Source organism: Lithobates pipiens, unplaced genomic scaffold (genome assembly GCF_037356315.1).
Source record: "Lithobates pipiens isolate NorthernLeopardFrog02 unplaced genomic scaffold, aLitPip1_a1.2 Scaffold_18, whole genome shotgun sequence".
In the NCBI taxonomy this organism is placed as follows: Eukaryota; Metazoa; Chordata; class Amphibia; order Anura; family Ranidae; genus Lithobates; species Lithobates pipiens.
The window spans coordinates 233,513,576-233,534,097 of record NW_027507758.1 but is presented as its reverse complement, the minus strand read 5'-3'; the positions used below and the strand labels follow the sequence as shown (position 1 = coordinate 233,534,097).

The 20,522-nt window shown below is 45.0% G+C and overlaps 1 protein-coding gene and 1 long non-coding RNA gene across 2 annotated transcripts in view; one reads left to right on the top strand and one right to left on the bottom strand.

Moving 5' to 3' along the window:
• Nucleotides 1-20,522, top strand: part of SLC22A3 (solute carrier family 22 member 3) — a 494,822-nt gene that overhangs the window by 68,925 nt on the left and 405,375 nt on the right. The window lies entirely within an intron of this gene.
• On the bottom strand, nt 449-1,509 carry LOC143990112 (uncharacterized). Its single transcript, XR_013277164.1, has 2 exons — nt 1,442-1,509; nt 449-1,359 (listed from the first exon to the last, which is right to left on the bottom strand). It is a non-coding gene; the product is annotated as an uncharacterized LOC143990112 (long non-coding RNA).

Sequence of the window (20,522 nt, the reverse complement as noted above, 5' to 3'; positions counted from 1 at the left end):
CTTATCATTTAGTCCATCTGATTGGCAGAAAATGCTGTCCAATATGTTCAAAAGTACAAGATCTTACTCGATACGCGAGACCGCTGTCAAATTACATATGAGATGGTACATGACCCCTGCAAAAATCCATTCGATTTACCCTGCAGTTTCCCCACTTTGCTTCCGTGAATGCAACGAAACAGGCACACTATCACATATCTTTTGGAGCTGTAGCCGCCTTTCCCCAATATGGCAGAAAGCCTCGGCCGTGGTCTCCTCCATAGTAGGCCGTCCTATTACCTTTACGATGCAAACCTGCCTATGTTTTTCTTCCATCCCTAATATACCAAAACACTGTAGAAAGCTTATTTACACACTCTTTATAGCGATCCATTGGGTTATTGCTTTTAACTGGCGTTCTCCATCTCTTCCTTGGGCACAAGTCTTGACAAGAATGGAAACTATTAAGTTATCTGAACGCATCCACCATATTTTATTCGACACTATGCAGTTATTTGATGATAAATGGAAACTTTGGAACACATCACTACTATAAATGCCTTGTACGTTTTCCAAACTTCCACCCCTCAGTTTTTGTCTTGCTTTTTACCCTTTCAAACCAATTTCTGTACCTACTAACCTTTTATATCCCATCCTGTATATGTAAACTTTATCTCACTCTGTATGCCAAATCCGTTCTGACGCTACTGTTGTACTCATTTTTACATTCATTGAATAAAAACTCTTTGTAATAAATATAAGTCTGAGTTGCTTTATATTATGATGTATTATGTATAGATGAAATTATATTTTCATCTAAGGTATTATTTTAACTAGAAAGTCATTTTTAGAAAAATATTTTAGACAATATGGTTCTTGCCATTATGCTTTTGCTTGTAAGATGGAAAGGTTTGAATGATATCTTATAAACTTTTGTCACTAGGCTTAAAACATATATGTTGTTAATATCAGGATGTTGAATGTGAAGTTTCAATGTTCAGATAACCCCCGGAGAGGAATAGCTGCTTTTAGCAGCTCCGGTGCCTCTCCTGCCCATTTAGAGCGCGTTTAAAGTGTGGTGTGTGACATCTCAGGAGAGCCTCTGTTTCCAATCGATGCCTCTTATGGGGGAAATGCATCAGCTGGAGCTATATTCTGTGACTTCACCATGCACCAGCCTGCATTTGCTGCAGGGCGGTTGTGATAACTCCTAGTGCAAAGGGAAGAAGGTGACCTTCTATGGTATGAACGACTATGATGTGAGTGGCTATGACATGGGTGGCAGTGATGGGATAATGATCTTGATCAGCTTCTCCCAGATCTTCTGTGGCTTGAGGCATGGCTTGATGTCTGGAGGTTGTGGATCTTGACCTGGTAGGGCTGCCAAAAATCGCAGCGTTAGTGGATATGCTCTCTTTTTTCTCTCTTCAATATTTACCATAAAATGAGGACAACCTCTTACCTTTTATGCTGAGGGTGGTCTACCTGGGCAGTGGTCTCCATGAGCAGTGCAATAGTGGACAGGCAGTCTGAAACAGGTAGAAGGAAGTTAGGAACAAAATAACCCACGCTCTATATACAGGGAGAGACACAGAGGGTACATGAAACCTTTATTATAAAAAAAACATCTCCTGTGCAGCAGAGGCATCCAGAGTGCACTGAGCCTTTTAAATTCACTGCATTGAGGTGGAAGAGACTTCACCGCACATGCGCAAAAGTGGTCTGCCTGAGCCAGCACCATCATGGATAGGGGCAAAGAATGATCCAGGTAACCTCACTTTCTCACACATGTGCGGAATGCGAGATGGACGCGGCCACCATATCTGACACTGACCCCACTGTCTGTGGGACAACAGGGCTCAACATGGCCAAAGAAGGGGAAAAAAGGATAAAATATAGGTAAAAAGAGTAAAATCCTGTGCATAAGATAAAGGTAGAAGGCCACTGCGATATATGAAGCTTCTTTAAAGCACAAGATTGGAGCTCGCTCCATATAGCTCCTTTAGAGACTGTACAGGAGCGACTTCCACCCAGGAGAGGCTTGAACCTGGCTGGGGTGAATGTGGTAACAGGCGTGCGATATCCATCCAATCTCAGGTGAGGATAAAAAAAAAGAGAATGAAGCAGAGTGTCTCTCATTCAAACTTATAGCTAACCAATCCTGTCAGGTTATGGAAACGGAGTCACAACCGAGTGTGTGCTGCCATGATGTCAGGAAAACAGATTTTTACATGGAAACAAAAAGTGCCAGTAAATGCCCGGTCTTCAAGTGGTCAATGCTTGCTTTTTGATTTATTACCGCTTTACTGCAAGTGCTTTAGTGGTCAAGAACAGGGTTTTGCCCTTAGTGACCACCAGCAGATCATATATTTCCAGTCACATGCATAATGAAACACAGTAATTACTGTATGACACCAACATTTTTTGCAGCATATATTTCTAACTGTTCCAAAATCTGAAGTTTGTAGTTGTATAGTTGTATCTTTGCAGTGGCCAACTACTTAATTTTCTACTCTAGTTTTTTTTAATTGTGGGGGTTATTTACGAAAAGAAAATCCACTTTGCACTGCAAGTGCCCTTGAAAGTGCACTTGGAAGTGCAGTCGCTCTAAATCTAAGGGTAGATCTGAAATGAGTGGAAGCTCTGCTGATTTTATCATCCAATCATGTGCAAATGCTGTTTTTTATTTTCCTTGCAAATCCCCCTCTGCTCTACAGTGACTTTACTTCCAAGTTCACTTTCAGTGCACTTGCAGTGCAAAGTGGATTTGCCTTTAGTAACTGACCCCCTATGTGTTATAACACTTATTGGGTTGTGGGCCTGTTTCTATAGGGGTCACCATTGCTGCCACTGATGTCAGAGTAACAGTGTGCAAGCAGCACAGCGGTCATGTGTACCTGGTATTCGCGATGGCTGCTCTAAATGGCAGTGTATTGTACAGGTGCAGATTGGAAGAGAAGGGGTACAAAGTGTAAGGGATGCACAGTTCTATGTGTGATGGGTGGGTGCATACGTGGGAAGGATGTACAGGTGATAAGTGTAAGCAGGTTGCAAATATAACATACCTGGCTGATACCCCTAGAAGCTGGTAATCATTGTAGAAGAAATTGCTACTTCAGTGATCTTTACTTGGTACTAGTACTGAGGGGCCTACCTGATTCATTGGAGAACACAGGAGGTCAGCTGCTCAGCAGTGGTGCCTTTCAGAAAATGCTTTGCATTTTCAGAGTGAATGCAAAGCATACTCTAGACGAGATGGAGAGGTGGGGCAGTGACATAGTTACATAGAAGGTGAGGTCGAAAAAAGACACAAGTCCAACCTATGTGTGTGATTATATGTCAGTATTACCTTGTATATCCCTGTATGTTGTGGTCGGTCAGGTGCTTACCTAATAGTTTCTTGAAACTATCGATGCTCCCCGCTGAGACCACCACCTGTGGAAGAGAATTCCACATCCTTGCCACTCTTACAGTAAAGAACCCTCTATGTAGTTTAGGGTTAATCCTCTTTTCTTCTAATTTTAATGCGTGGCCACGAGTTTTGTTAAACTCCCTTCCGCAATTTTTTTTTATCCCTATCGTTGGGTCACCAGTACGGTATTTTTAAATTGAAATCATATCCCCTCTCAAGAGTCTCTTCTCCAGAGAGAATAAGTTCAGTGCTTGCAACCTTTCCTCATAACTAATATACTCTATACCCTTTATTAGCTTTGTTGCCCTTCTTTGTACTTGCTCCATTTCCAGTACATCCTTGCAGAGACTGGTGCCCAGAACTGGACAGCAAACTCTAGGTGCATCCAGACTAAAGTCTTGTAGAGCGGGAGAATTATTGTTTTATCTCTGGAATGAATCCCCTTTTTAATGCATGCCAATATTCTGTTAGCAGCTTGGTATTGCATGCCATTGCTGAGCCTATCATCCATTAGGCCCCCCATGTCCTTTTCCATCCCAGATTCCCCCAGAGGTTCTGCCCTCAGTGTATAGATTGCATTCATATTTTTGCCACCCAAATGCATTATTTAAAATTTTTCTACATTGAACCTCATTTGCCATGTAGTTGCCCACCCCATTAATTTGTTCAGATCTTTTTGCAAGGTTTCCACATCCTGCGGAGAAGTTATTGCCCTGCTTAGCTTAGTATCATCCCCAAATACAGAGAACTGTTTACCCCATCCTCCAGGTCGTTTATGAACAAATTAAACAGGATTGGTCCCAGAACAGAACCCTGGGGGACCCCACTACCCACCCCTGACCATTCTGAGTACTCCCCATTTTTCACCACCCTCTGAATTCGCCCTTGTAGCCAGTTTTCAATCCATGTGCTCACCCTATGATCCATGCCAACAAACCTTATTTTGTACAGTACACGCTTATGGGGAACTGTGTCAAATGCTTTTGCAAATTCAAGATACACCACGTCTATGGGCCTTCCTTTATTAAGATGGAAACTCACCTCCTCATAGAAGATTAATAGATTGGTTTGGCAAGAACGATTCTTCATGAATCCATGCTGATTACTGCTAATGGTACCGTTCTCATTACTAAAATCTTTAGTAATAGGCTAGGCTAACTGGTCTGTAATTCCCTGGGGGTGTATTTTGGGCCCTTTTTAAATATTGGTGCTGCATTGGATTTTCTCCAATCAGCTGGTACCATTCCAGTCAGTAGACTGTCAGTAAAAATTAGGAACAATGGTCTGGCAATTACGTGACTGCCATCTGGTCCCGTGATTTATTAATGTTAATTTTCCAAAGTCTACTTTTAATTCTGTCCTCTGTTAACCATGGAGGTGCTTCCTGGGTTGTGTCATGAGGATAAACACTGCAGTTTTGGTCACTGAAGGCCCCCGATTCCCTGACTGAGGAGAAGAATACATTGAATACCTTCGCCATCTCCCCATTCTTTGTTACCAGATGTCCTTCCTCATTCATTATGGGGCCATTATGGTCTGTCCTCCCTTTTTTACTGTTTACATACTTAACCACTTTCAGACCGGACCATTTTGCTGGCTTAAGACCAGACCACTTTTTGCGATTCGGCACTGCGTCGCTTTAACTGACAATTGCACAGTCGTGCGATGTGGCTCCCAAACAAAATTGACGTCCTTTTTTCCCCATAAATAGAGCTTTCTTTTGGTGGTATTTGATCACCCCTGCGGTTTTTATTTTTTGCGCTATAAACAAAAAAAATAGTGACAATTTAAAAAAAAAAAAACATTATTTTTTACTTTTTGCTATAATAAATATCCCACAAAAATATATAAAAATAATTTTTTTCCTCAGTTTAGGCTGATATGTATTCTTCTACATGTTTTTGGTAAAAAAAAAAATCGCAATAAGTGATTATTGATTGGTTTGCGCAAAATTTATAGCAATTACAAAATAGGGGATAGTTTTATGGCATTTTTATTAATTTTTTTTTTTACTAGTAATGGCGGCGATCAGTGATTTTTATTGTGACTGCGACATTATGACGGACACATCGGACATTTGTGACACATTTTTTGGACCATTGTCATTTATACAGCAATCAGTGCTATACAAATGCACGGATTCCTGTTTAAATGACACTGGCAGTGAAGGGTTTAACCAGGGAGTGGCAGTGTAGGGGTTAAGTGTGTCCTAGGGGTGTGTTGCTAACTGTGGGGGGCTGGTCTGTGTGTTAGTGAACACTGATCTCTGCTCCAATCACAGGGAATAGAGATCAGTATCACTTGTTGCTAGGCAGAATGGGAAGATGCTGTTTACATTGACATCTCCCCATTCAGCCTCCCCGTGAGACGATCGTGGGTATTCCCGCTGTGATCGAGTCTGCGAGACACGCGACCGGACTCACGGCGGCGTGCACGTGATGGCAGGACGGCAATTTTCAAATGGACATACAGTACCTGTACGCCAATTTGTCTGCCCGTGCCATTCTGCCGGCGTACATTGTTGTGCGCCGGTCGGGAAGTGGTTAAAGAATTTATTGTGATTTTTTTGCTTTCCTCCACTATGTGTCTTTCATGTTCTATCTTAGCTATCCGTATTGCACCCTTACATTTCTTGTTGCATTCTTTATAAAGTCTGAATGCTGAGGATGATCCCTCAACCATGTATTTTTTGAAGGCCTTCTCCTTTGCTTTTGTATGCATTTTTACATTGGAGTTAAGCCATCCAGGACTTTTGTTCACTCTTTTAAATGTATTACCCAATGAGATGTATGGGCTAACACCCTTATTTAATATGCTCTCAAAGAAAACCCAGCTCTTCTCCGTGTTCTTTGTTTCTAAGATTGTATCCCAATTTATGCCTTCTAGCAAGGTTCGTAGTTTAGGGAAGTTGCCTCTTTTGAAATTCAGTGTCTTTGTATTCCCCTTATGTTTCTTATTTGTGTGATTTATACTGAAGCCAATTGACCTGTGATCGCTGTTTCCTAAATTGCCCTGTATTTACACATCCGTGATCAGCTCAGTATTGTTGGTGATCAGTAGATAGCGCTTTATTTCTAGTTGGTGCGTCCAATATCTGACCAATAAAATTGTCCTGCAAGACATTTGGGAACTGGCCTTAGATGAATGCATGGTTCTCTCCACCCAGTATATGTCTGTATATTTAAAATCCCCCATTATGATAACACTTCCCATCCTTGCTGCTAATCCAATTTGTGATGGGAGATCTGTCTCCCCATCCTTCCTCAGGTTAGGGGGCCTATAATGAACGAAAACTAAATGAAAATGTCAGGCAGGGACGTTTACCTTAAGAATGTCCAGTTTCCACAGAGCTCCTGCTTCCTCTGGATAGAGCCCTGTGTTTGTATATAGGAGACTGTCCGCAGAAAGGTAAGACTATTCTAAAAAATGTACTGCGCTAGATCATAAAACGAAACAAACAGCAGCGAGAAAACCATGAGATATCATCATAGTAAACAGAAGGTATAAATACAAAAAGCCGCGCTTATTCACATGAAACCAAAAAAAAGTGCCTGAATAGTGATCCAGTGATTGGAACAATACAAGTGAAATATTGAAAAAGTGACATAAGTAATTAAAATAAATAATAATGATTGGTGAGTGAATACATGTCTCTAATGAAATAAAGGTATTCCAAACCTTTTCAACCACCACCAAGGGATAGAAAGCTATCCGTGTACTGATCACTCTGTGAGGAGGAGCTCTTACCGTAAGGTGTAGACCTCCCGTAATAGTGAGGTTGTAGGTGCTTGCAGATATAGCCCTCTGCGGGGTCAGAAGGTAGGCCTCGTCTCTGGAGCTCACTGGCAGTCATGGGACGGCATCTACGATCTCCAGCTAGTGCCCAAATTTCATTTGAAAATCCTATAGTGTATTAAAATGTAAAAGGTTTGTTTATTGTCAAAAACAAAAATTGATACTCACGCAGTATAAAAATTTATTTGGATAAAAGAACGTTTTCTGGCAAAACAAAATTCAAAAACATCTGCACTTCCGGAGTCATGTGGGAAGTTCCACGCTCTGGAACTTTTCCCCGTTCTGGAACTTTTTTTCTACACCTTGGAATCCTTTTTTGTTTTTGAGACTGCACTTTACTCCATTAGAGACATTTATTCCCCCACCAATCATTATTATTTTTTTTCCATTACTTATGTCACTTTTTAAATATTTCACTTGTATTGTTCCAATCACTGGATCACCATTTAGACACATACTCACACTTCATACTGATTTATGGCCACCTGAAGGAGACCTGCTCCTTGTCAATAGACTTCACAGATTGTCCACTAGAGCAGCACACTGCCTGATCTGTGCAGGATTAACCCATTTGCTGCCAGAGCTGTTTTTGCACCCATGCTTAAAAAAAATCAACTTACAACACTAACTAACACAGGGGCAACACGACTTCCAATACGACTTTTGTAGCCAACTTGGACACGACTTGTCAACACGACTTGGGACGACTTACAACACAACTTTAAGTCGCCCAAGGCCAGGAGACTTTGGCCGTGGCCAATCAGAGAATGAGCTCTCAAGGGGGAACTCCACGCCACATAAAAAAAAAAAAAACGGCATGGGTTCCCCCTCTGGGAGCATACCAGGCCCTTAGGTCTGGTATGGATTTTAAGGGGAACCCCCTATGCCAAAAAAAGGCGTGGGGTCCCCCCAAATCCATACCAGACCCTTATCCGAGCACGAAGCCTGGCCGGTCAGGAAGGGGGGGACGAGCGAGCGCCCCCCCTCCTGGACCGTACCAGGCCGCGTGCCTTCAACATGGGGGGTTGGTGCTTTGGGGAAGGGGGGTGCCCTTCGGCCCCCCACCCCAAAGCACCTTGTCCCCATGTTGATGAGGACAAGGGCCTCTTCCCGACAACCCTGGCTGTTGGTTGTCGGGGTCTGCGGGCGGGGGGCTTATCGGAATCTGGGAGCCCCCTTTAATAAGGGGGCCCCCAGATCCTGGCCCCCCACCCTATGTGAATGAGTAAGGGGTACATCGTACCCCTACCCATTCACCTGGAGAAAAGTATCAATAAAAAACACAACACAAATTTTAAAAGTAATTTATTAATCAGCTCTGGGGGTCTTATTCCGACGTCGGGGGGTCTTCTGACAACTTCTCCACTCTGTTCGGCCTCTTCTCCCACTCTCCGGCATCTTCTCCCGGGCTCCTCCGCTGTCTTCTTGGAGCTCTTTTACTAGCGGAGGAGCCTTCTCCCTCTTCTTTCTTCCCTCTTCTCTCTTCTCTCTTCTTTCTTCTTCCAATATTTACCCGCCGCTGTCTTCTGCTGTACTGGCTTGTGCGACGTGCACGGCGACCTATATAGGTATAGGGCGGGGTCACCAGGTGATGTCACACTGTGACCCCACCCCTTTATGACGCCACATTTCCAGCATGCCCCGGGACGTGACATCATTTTAGATGAAAAGCAATAAAGGTTCCTGGGCACAGCCCTCTCACCAAATCTTGTATGCAATCAGCGGTTCTCAGAAATGCAATTGTTCGTCTCTCCTGGATGTATGTGTGTCACAGTGGTGTCCAGTCTCTGAGCTGCTGCAACGGCCTCTCCTATGACATACCACACTGCTGCCGGTCGTCCTTCTCCAGTATGTATAATCTGTTCCTTTGGGCTGGAGTTGCAAACGGTGTGCCCCTTAGTAGGCTTCCTCCTCCACAGCAACCGAGGAACTGCTCTCCTCATGGAGTCCAGAAACCAAGAGAGCTTCCAGGTCTAGTTCCTGTGACCTTATCCCTCTCCCCCACCACCTTCCTGCTCCTCGCAGTACAGCCTGGGATTTGTAGTCATGTTACACACTTCAGTCAATCAGGCTGCATTGCACTGGACTTTCTATTCCACAGTGCTTTGCTGTTGCCTGATGATTGGCTCAGTCTCTCCTAATAGGGAGGTTCCTACACAGCAGCCTTGAGTGTCTGTGTGAAGAGAAGAAGGGGGTTGAAAAAGCCCACGCTGCTTCTAGCAGACAGTTCTCCCCCTTACTGATTAGATGCCTGCTACAAAAGGATGGATTTTTTGTTTAAGAGAACATGACAATTCACAATGGAGAATTTAAAGCTGGCTACAGCAGGCACATGCGTGGCAAGGTATCTAGGACACAGGTTAAATAAGCCTAAAGTGCATATTAGCGTGGGAACCCCAAAAGAGACTCTTTTCCTACAATTTCAAGAGCAGTAAGATAAAAAGTGGATGCATCCACAGAATCCATATGCATGACAGCGCACTCAGCTGCCTTATCTAATTCTGCAAGAAGGGCCTTATGGCTGAAGATAAAGGAACTTAACCTAAAATGTTAAGCTATGCAGAATCCCATTTTCAGGAGATCGCTTTGGGCCAGATTTAGAATCCATTTTGGACCACATGGCAGATAGAAAAAGGTATTTTCCTGTTAAAAAAAAAAGAACAAATAAAACAAAAGCGTTTTTTTATTTTTTGTCCCCAGAGAAATTTGCAGAAGGGTGACAAGTCTCGGGAAAAGGAAAGTCTGGAGGTCACAGAAGGCAAGAAGAATAAAGGAGCTATTTTCTATACTCCCGCACAGCCCGAGAAGTCACAATGACTTGCTGCTTCCAGTAAGAGGAAGACTAAAGACGTTCCTTACACAAGGGGAAAAAATAGCGACAAGCCTGTACATCCAGAATCTTGTCAGCAAGGAGCACAAGATACTTTGCAGAGGCCTGCCAAGAAGGTTTTTTTGTTACGGATATCCTGAGAAATCCAGCAAAAGCTCTTGCTATGAAGAACCTGGTTCAGGATCTGATACTTCAAAGAATGTTTGTACTGGTCCCTGCAGGAGAAGAATAAATGGGGCTTTTATACCCATATAATTCTGGTGGGAAAACCTTCAGGAAAATTACATTTAATACTCAACCTGTAGCCGTTGAACAAGGCGGTGCTATACAAAAAGTTCCGTATGGATTTGATCCTTTCAGTCAGAAATCTGCTGTTTCCAGACTGTTACATGTAAGGAAAAAACAGGGAGGGGGAGGTGCCAACCTGAGTGCAGTATTAAAATTATGACTTTAATAGGATAAGATTAAAAACACTTACAAGATGATAAAAGATGCATGCTCGTCAAAGTAAAATGCAGTCCTGGCATTCCACATGGCTCTGTGAGTCCCACCGCTGTTCCGGATAGCTGGAAAGGATTGAGCAGCTGGCTGGAATGGATCACAGTGTTTCTCTAGGAGCAAAGGAATCAAGCAGCTCCACACAGACCAGTGTGGACAGTGGAACAGAAAGTGATGTAACCGGCATCTGATTGGACCTAGGCAGGGCTGGAATCTTATCAATCAAGGCTGCAGTGATTAAAGGCTATGCGCTTGGAGCTGACTGCTCCTTCTATTGGCCTGCTGCCCTCTAGAGGAAGACAGCTATATATACACAATGGAAAGCATGTGGGTGTGGCCATGGAACTGGAACTTCCAGCAGACAAATCAGTAAACAATAAATTATAGCAAGGGGCAAGGTGAAGCAGGGGTTAACAGTCTTGGATTGACAAAAAAAAAAAATATATATATATATAATAAAAAAAAAAATACAAAAATACATTTGTTCAAAAAAATGATACACATGGAAATATTTGTGTGAAAAAGGTAAATTCTGCGCTCACACCGATATTGGTTAAGTAAAGGTGAATAATAATAAATGCAGCAATCTCAAGCAATTAAATATTTAATCCAAAAAACATACACATGAATGAAAAAAAGATGCGCAAATATTACATCAAGTGAAAAAATAGGATAATCATATATATGACTAATGATTTAACCCCATGAATGGCTCATGAAAAAAAGGAAAACGTGAAAAAAAAAAAGTGACAACAAATTAAAAAGGTAAATGTGATAATGTCATGTGAATGTAAATATGATACAACATTGTATATAAATAATGTATCAAAGAAACAATAACGCGTGAGAAAACGTGAATGCACTCAAACGTGAATGGCATGGAAGCATAACATGAACCATGTAGTCCAAGCAAATGAATATGTATGGAAAACAGCACTCAGAAAAGCAGCGGGGTCCCACAGACTTAGGCAAGAGAAAGTTAAGGGATCCTGCAAACTCTATAATGATATCGTATTCCACTTGCATAATTGATAGCAGATCAAAATATGACACATCAATCCATATGATGGGAGAAAAAGCAGCCAGGTGGCCTCTTACCAGACACGATGGACTCCTAATTACGGGAGTCAGTCTAGCATGGTTGTCAGAAGGAATCGGCTGTAGATTTCCACTCTGGCCAGCTGCACACACACCTCCCTGTATTTCTCCCTAAGTCAATGGGCTATTTCACAGACATGCGGCTGCAAAAGCTTACTTCGTCCAACTACTCTGACACTTCCATGAGATATATTCCAGGACTTTACAGGCTGGTTCACAAGTAGTGAACTCACAGGTTTCCATTTAATGTGAGTGTAAATCGAAAGAAAAAGAGGAGAACTTCATGTGCGGTAAAATTTTGGTGCTTTGTTCCCAAAAAAAAACATTTTCAAGCACATAAAAAGAACATATAAAAACACACAGCTGCAAATGTATCAGATTGCCTGCTGGTGCATAGTGACATCACAGACCTCTCTCCTACCGAAGTGTTTCTCTCTAACAAGCAACGACTGGGAATGGAGTTGAGTTGAATTACTGCAAAGGTGAAGGTGAACGTAAGGGTGATGGACTGGCAAAGCATGTCTCCAGACCTAAACCCTATTGAGCATCTGTGGGGCATCCTCAAACGGAAGGCGGAGGAGCGCAAAGTCTTTAACTTCCACCAGCTCCGTGATGTCATCATGGAGGAGTGGAAGTGGCAACCTGTGACACTCTGGTGAACTCTCTACCCAAGAGGGTTAAGGCAGTGCAAAATATTGACACTTTGGACCGAATTTGGACATGTTCACTTAGGAGTGTACTCATTTTTGTTGCCAGCGGTTTAGACATTAATGGCTGTGTGTTGAGGCATTTTGGAGGGGACAGCAAATTTACACTGTTATACAAGCTGTGCACTTGCTACTTTACATTGTAGCAAAGTGTCATTTCTTCAGTGTTGTCACATGAAAAGATATAATAAAATATTTACAAAAATGTGTGGGTGTACTCACTTTTGTGAGATACTGTATATGTATATATGCATATATGTATGTGTATATGTGTGTGTTTGTGTGTGTATGTATATATGTGTGCAGACATATATGCATGTTGCATGATCCATCCACACCATGAAGGGGACTCCCAGGCATATACATCCCTTGTATACCAACTAGGGGGAACGCAGCCCCAACTTTATCTTTACTGTTCATTATTTTTTTTAAAGTCCAGAATGAGATTTTATTTACATTCACCAGGAAAAACCAACACGTTTCGGGGGTTGCAACGGTCCCCTTTTTTCAGGGCTATAAAGATAATTGGTGTCGGGTGCACAACATTGTTATAGAAATCTTCACATGTGAGTATATCTATATATTAATAAAATACCAAAAGTAAAATACTAAAAGACAAAAAAGAAATAACAAGTGCTAATGAGTCAATTTATTTTATTTTTTTACAAAAAATTTTATTGAACAAATGATCAAACAAGCGGGTGGAAAAGTCCGGCAAACTCAAGTCCGCCGGACAATCCCCCCGTGTGTAGCCTCCGGCATACTTTTTTGACCCGAAAGTACGGCGGACTTAGAATGCCGTGTTACACTCCAATCTTCCCGCCGGACTCGCATTTCGGCGGACAATCCGGCCGTGTGTATGCCAGTCCGCCGTACTTTTGAAATGAGCGGACTTTTCCTGCCCGGAGAAAAATCCGCTCATTTCGAGCGGGTCTCCAGGTAGGCAGGGCCCGCGAAGGAGACGCCGCCGGCCCCGCCACCTGGTATGGACTTAAAGGGGAACCCCAACGCCGAAAAAAATCAGCGTGGGGTCCCCCCAAAGTCCACAACAGACCCTTGTCCGAGCACGCTACCCGGCCGGCCAGGAAAGGAGGGGCGAGCAAGCGCGGCCCCCCCACCCCAAAGCACCTTGTCCCCATGTTGATGAGGACAAGGGCCTCTTCCCGACAACCCTGGCCGTTGGTTGTCGGGGTCTGCGGGCTTATCGGAATCCGGGAGCCCCCTTTAATAAGGGGGCCCCCCGGATACTGGCCCCCCACCCTATGTGAATGAGTATGAGGTACAATGTACCCCTACCCATTCACCTGTAAAATAAAAGTACAAAAAAAACACAACACACGAGATAAAATAGTTTATTGCACAGCTCTGGGGGTCTTCCGTCTTCGAGGGTCTTCTCGTCGGACTCCTCCGCTATCTTCTTGTAGCTCTTTTGCTAGCGGAGGAGCCCGACATTCTTCCTCGCCGCCGGCCTCTTCTTCCGACTTCGGGGGTCTTGTCCCCCTCTTCGGTTCTTCTGCCGGGCCACCGCGCCTTCTTCTAGCTCTTTTACAGGCGGTGGCCCGGTCTTCTGCCGCCGCCGCCTTCCGTTCTTCTGTTCTTCTCTTCTTCTTCTTCTTCTTCTTCTTCAGATGTTGCCTCGCCGAGTCCTCCGCTCACAATGACAGGGACCGGGCATGCAGCGACTTACATAGGGACAAGGGGCGGGGTCTTCGGTGGATGTCACATGGGTTCATGTCACATGGGTTGATGTCACATGGCGACAGTCCCAGCATCCTCCGGGACTGTGACATTGTAAGGGGGCGGGGTCACCATGTGGCATGAACCCATGTGACATCCACCGAAGACCCCGCCCCTTGTCCCTATATAAGTCGCCACGTGCCCGGTCCCTGTCATTGTGAGCGGAGGACTCGGCGAGGCAACATCTGAAGAAGAAGAAGAGAAAAACAGAAGAACGGAAGGCGGCGGCGGGGACAGAAGACCCCCGAAGAGGGGGACAAGACCCCCGAATTCGGAAGAAGAGGCCGGCGGCGAGGAAGAATGCCGGGCTCCTCAGCTAGCAAAAGAGCTACAAGAAGATAGCGGAGGAGTCCGGCGAGAAGACCCCCGAAGACGGAAGACCCCCGGAGCTGTGCAATAAACTATTTTATCTCGTGTGTTGTGTTTTTTTTGTACTTTTATTTTACAGGTGAATGGGTAGGGGTACATTGTACCCCATACTCATTCACATAGGGTGGGGGGCCGGTATCCGGGGGCCCCCTTATTAAAGGGGGCTCCCAGATTCCGATAAGCCCCCCGCCCGCAGACCCCGACAACCAACGGCCAGGGTTGTCGGGAAGAGGCCCTTGTCCTCATCAACATGGGGACAAGGTGCTTTGGGGTGGGGGGGCCGCGCGGCCCCCCCTTCCCCAAGGCACCCCCCATGTTGAGGGCACGCGGCCTGGTACAGCTCGGGGGGGGGGGGGGCGCTCGCTCGCCCCTCCTTTCCTGGCCGGCCGGGTAGCGTGCTCGGACAAGGGTGTGTTGTGGACTTTGGGGGGACGATTTTTTTTGGCGTTGGGGTTCCCCTTTAAGTCCATACCAGGCGGCGGGGCCAGCGACTTCTCCTTCGCGGGCCCCGCCTACCTGGAGACGCGCTCATAATGAGCGGACTTTCCTCCGCGTGTGTGGGCGAGTCCGTTCATTTCAAAAGTAGGGCGGATAGTACGGCGGACTTAGTACGCCGTATTAGTCTGCTGAAAAAGTGCCGTGTGTGGGCAAGTAGCCCGTTCGGAAAGTCCGACGGACAGTCTTGCGGGAAGTCCGCCAGACTAAGTACGTCGGACAGACGGCTACGTGTCTACGCGGCTTAACCTGTACAATGTGGAAATCAAACTAGGATATCAATCTCAGGCTACGGTACAAAAGGCCGCATAGTTGTTAGAACAAATAGTTCAAACTGAAGGCTACAAACTGTTAAACAACAACCCTTAGTAGGGCCATACTAAGCCAGTTTATGAAAAAAACGAACATCGTATCATTTTATCAGGGGGAGGGGAAGGGTGAAGGAGGGGTTTAGTTAGTATAGATATGATATAAAAAGATGAGTAGAAGAAAGGCAGAAGAACCTGCAAGTATAGTAGGGAATACAGAAAGAGTTCACAGCTCCTAAGATGTCGTACAACATGTCCCCGCTGGGCCAGCCCGGTCCACAATCCTGCATCTCCAATTGTCACTGTACTTAGGTGAAAAGAGAGCTCAGCTATTGGTCAAACTCTCAAAAGCTTCCGAGTATTTGAACTGAACCCAAGGGGACCACATTTCGTGGAATTTGTCAGCTGAGTCTTTAGTGGTAGCAAGCATTTCTTCCATGGCAAAAATGTGGTTGACTGAATGCACCCATTCTCGAATTGTAGGTGTTGTGGAAAGTTTCCAGTATTTAGGAACCTGGGATTTAGCAGCTATCAACAAATATTTTGTAAGGGATCTATTATATCTGCCTAAAGGAAGGTCAGATATGTGCAGGAGACAACAAGCCGGTGTGAGTTTTATTTTGGTGTTATGTAGTATTAATCTACTTATCTGGCTCCATAAGCCGGCTATTCGGGGACAACTCCACCAAATATGCAGCGTGTCTCCCTTAGCCTCCCCGCACCACCAGCACACTGAGTACTTTGTATGAATTTTCTTGTAGCCTAGTACTGACCGTACATTTGTGGGCTAGAATGCATGCGTTGTGCCATTGTGTATCAGTAAAAGAAGTTTGGAGTGCCATCTCCCAGTTTTCCCTGAACCTGGACGAGTCAGCGCAGTCAAGCCGCTGGAGACATGCATACATTAATGAGGTCATTTTCTCAACAGGAGCCCCCTGGAGGCAAACCGACTCCAACGGTGAGAGTTCTCTCAAGACGGCCTGCCTTCTTTTGGGCGCCAATAAATAGTGGCACGTCTGCCTATAGCTCCAAAAAGACATATTCCCTGAAGGTAGAACACCCAGAAGTTCCTCAAATGAGAGAATACGCCCCTGATGTGTCAAGTGCGTAGCCAGAAGTGGAGTGTTTGTGTCTAGCGCGAATCTGTTCGCGACCATGCCTGGTGGAAAATCCAGGTTATGTAGGAGAGGTGTGAGAGGACCTGGGGAGGATGCGAACTGGTGACCGGTGGCTAACTTATGAAAAATCCTTAATGTTGCTCTAATGAGAGGGTGTTGTGTCAGTTCCGCTGGGCACTTGTCCCATGGTATCCAAGGGGAGAATAGTAAAGGGGTCCTAGACATACTCTCTTCCACCGATACCCAATCCTTATGAGCTGCATGACAGTTCCAATCAATGATTCTGGCCAGATGAGTTGCATAATAATAGAGTTTAAAATTCGGAAATCCCAGCCCGCCCTCCACTTTGGGTTTCATCAGTAAACGTAGGCTGATGCGTGGACGTTTGTGGGCCCACAGAAATTTCCACAAGGAGGTTTGTAACTGTTTAAAAAAGGAAGCCAGAATTTCAATAGGTAGAGTACGGAAGAGATAAAGTAAACGTGGTACCGTGATCATCTTAATTATTGCTGCCCTTCTAAACCATGAGAAAAAGCCAAGAGACCATTTACTCAAATCTAGGTCTATCTGTCTCAACATAGGCCTGAAATTGTGTGTGAATATGAGGTTCAGCTGAGGGGTGAGCCTGATGCCCAAGTATTTTAAAGACCCCGAAACCCATTTAAAAGAATTGTTTGTTTGGGCTCGCGTCATTGCCTCTGGTGTAAGTGTCAAATTCATCGCCTCAGATTTATTATAGTTAATCTTAAGGTGGGAGACAAAGCCGTATGTGGAAAATGCCTGCAGTAAATTTGGAATTGAGGTATGTGGGTGTGTCAAAAAAAAATAAAAAATCGTCTGCGTAGGCGGCGATTTTATAAATTTTCTGTCCAACGGGGAATCCTGCAATTGAGGATGTATTGTTAACAGTGCGAATAAATGGCTCTAGGGTGAGGATAAATAATAGAGGGGATAATGGACACCCCTGCTTAGTCCCATTTTTAATTACCACTGGGTCGGATAAGGTTCCATTAATTTTTAATCGTGCCGTCGGGTTCTGGTATAGGGAGGAAATCCAGGAGAGCATGCTGGGTCGCAGGCCAATGTGCCTACAGGTGGCAAGTAGATAAACCCAAGCGACTCTGTCAAAGGCTTTTTCCGCGTCCGTGGACAGGAGAAAGCCCTTGAATTTATCCCTGTGACACCAATGAATCAGGTTCAAAGCCTTTGTCACATTGTCCCTGGATTCCCTCCCCGGCATGAAGCCCACCTGGTCAGGACCAATTAATTGAGGAAGAAAGAAACGAAGACGGTTTTCGATTATTTTTCACATGATTTTTAGGTGTAAATTTAACAAAGAGATCGGGCGGTAGCTAGAGCAATCAGTGGGGTTCTTTCCTATTTTTGGGATAACTGTTATATGCGCACTTAAAAAAGATGTTGGGAGTTGATGTAATTCTCTGAGGAAGTTAAATGTTTTCAGGAGTGGTTTTTCTAATAAATCAGAGAAGACTTTATAGTAATATGCAGTGAGCCCGCCAGGTCCGGGGCTCTTCCCCAGTTTAAGGCTCTTGATTGTGGCTAACAGTTCTTCCGAAGTGACTGGACCCTCCAGGGAGTCCGCATCCTCGGGAGACAGAGTGGGCATGCCACTTTGTTGCAGATAGTCCTGTATGATTTGTCTTCTGTCACCCCTCAGCGTGCCTGGTTTATGTTGAGGTGGAATGTTGTAAAGTTTGGTGTAAAGCTTTCCGCAATTTTATCTGTGCGGTTAGTCAAAGTACCATTTAACTGCTAAGATATTGTTCGTCAATGAGGCCTCTTTTAGAGCCCTGGCCAAGAGTTTTCCTCCCTTGTCGCCATGCTCATAATATATTTTCTTTTTAAGAAAAAGGGTGCGTTTACTCTTGGTCTGCAGAAAATTGCGCAGCTCCGATCTAGCCTGATTTAACTCCTGGGCCTTCAAGGCGCCCAGGGACTGTTTGTGTTGGGCTTCAAGCTGCGCAACCCTAGAGGTCAGAATTTTGATCTGTAATTCTGCTGCTCTCTTATGGGCCACTCCTGCTCTGATGAACTCCCCCCTCATCACACACTTGTGCACTTCCCAAATGGTCAGGGGAGACAGTTCTTCTGTCTCATTGTCTAGAAAGTAGTTGCGTAAAGCGTCTGTTAGTGTAGGGAGAAGTTCAGTGTCGGTCAGTAAGGAGGGGTTCAACCTCCACATACAAGATTTGGGTCTCAGGTCAGGGTGGGCCATCGAGAGAGAAACAGGTGCGTGATCTGAAATGGTCTGGAGACCTATATGAGATCCCTGTAGCTCTAACAGGTCCCTCTGCGTAATAAAAGTGTAGTCAATACGAGCATATTTGTCATGAGGTGCCGAATAGCATGTAAAATCTTTGCCCGATGGGTGGAGCGTTCGCCACGTGTCGATCAGTGTCAGGGAATGCAATAGGTGTTTAATCTGCTTCAGCGTGCGATATGTCAGGCTGGATTTGCCTGTGGACGTGTCCTGCATTGGGTTGAGCGGTACATTAAAATCTCCCCCCAGGATGATACAAAACTTTTTAGCTCCTCAGTCACTTGTCTACAGAATGCAACATGCCCGCTGTTGGGGAAATATACATTAGCTAGAGTTAGTGGGGTATATCCCCATGTTCCTTTCAAAAATAGATACCTGCCTTCCAGATCAGACATCTGCTGGCTGACCTCAAAACCTGCCCTCTTATGGAGGAGGATCGAAACCCCCTTCATTTTAGCCAAGGGGTTTGTGGAATTTGGTTGCTTTGGAAATGTGTCTCCTGCAAATATACAAACATGGGCCTTACCCTGTTCAGTTCTCTAAGTAAGGAGGTGCGTTTTTCTGGTAGATTTAAGCCACGAATGTTATGGGAGATCAGAGTTGGGCTACTGCCCAGCGAGGAGTACGCCATACCTGGATCGTCAAGTCTCTCTTTAGAAGGCTCGCTCTGTAAAGAAAAAGCACACAGAGAGAAAAAAAAAAGAAGAGAAAAACAGAGCAAGGGAAATGTCAGAATAGAGACAAGAAGGAGGGTGGGGGTAAGGGTAAAAGGGGTTATGAGGGATTCCCTGATTATAGGGTGAAACAATAAATCGGTATCTGCCTGCAGAGTATTATACTGCAAGCTGTTAGGAGAGCAAAAAGTAGTGCTCTTGAAGCTACCACCAGCGCAGCTCTGCCCTTTTGTGGGGACCGTGGGAGGAACTCCGCTGAAGGGGAAGGTATTCAAAATGCTATGATGAAAACGGTTATGAAAAATTTAAAACAAAGAAAACCAGAGGATCATAAACAAGAGTCGCCGTAAGGGAGACCCGCAGACCAAAATGAAGTTAAAATTAAAGCATAAGTATAAGTATATTCCCTGGCCAGGGATTATTAACCGGACCGAAACCAAACAGTTTTTAAACAGACTTCTGCCGAGGACTCTCAGTGAACAACGACAGGTGCGAACCAGGCCCATAGATGTGACCTGCCAGAAACGGGGGGATGGGAATAAAAATAAAGGGGGAGAGGGGGGAAGGGGGAAAAAGGGGGGGCAGTACACATCCCCGGGGGGCAACACCAACTTCTAGAGTAGTGTAGACAGCAGTTCCAGGGGGGTGATGCGGATCCCGGGGGGGCCCAGAGTCAAAAGTAGGTACAAAACTGTAAGTGTCTCACTGCGGGATGATGAAAGTGCTCTCCGATCAAGGGGAAGTCTCTTCTTCTCTCAGGCGTTGTCACGATTCCTGGACTGCCGTGCGAGATGCGATAGGTGGCCCCCTGTAGCCGGGCCATGTTTCCCACTCCTGCTTTTCTTCTGCGGGGGTTTAACTGGTGAGGAGTGGGGGGAGCAGGCTGAACTGTCATCCGATGGCGGGCTTTTGAACTCTGCATACCAGTCAGGTAAGTCCATACAGGGAATGTTCAAGCTCGCGCAGAAATCGGCGAGTTCTTCTGGTAGCCTCAGCGTCAGTTGCTTCTCATGAAGAGTCGCCTGTAGAGCGAAGGGGAAGCGCCACTTGTAGACCACCCCCCTTTCCCGCAACACCAGGCGCAGGGCCCTTCTATTTTGTAGAGTAATAGGAGACAGGTCCTGGTAAAGCGTGAGCTCACTGTCACTGAACAAAATTCGATCGTTCTTTCTTGCTTGATTTAGGATCTCTTCTTTTAAGGGGAAACTCTGAAAGCAGCAA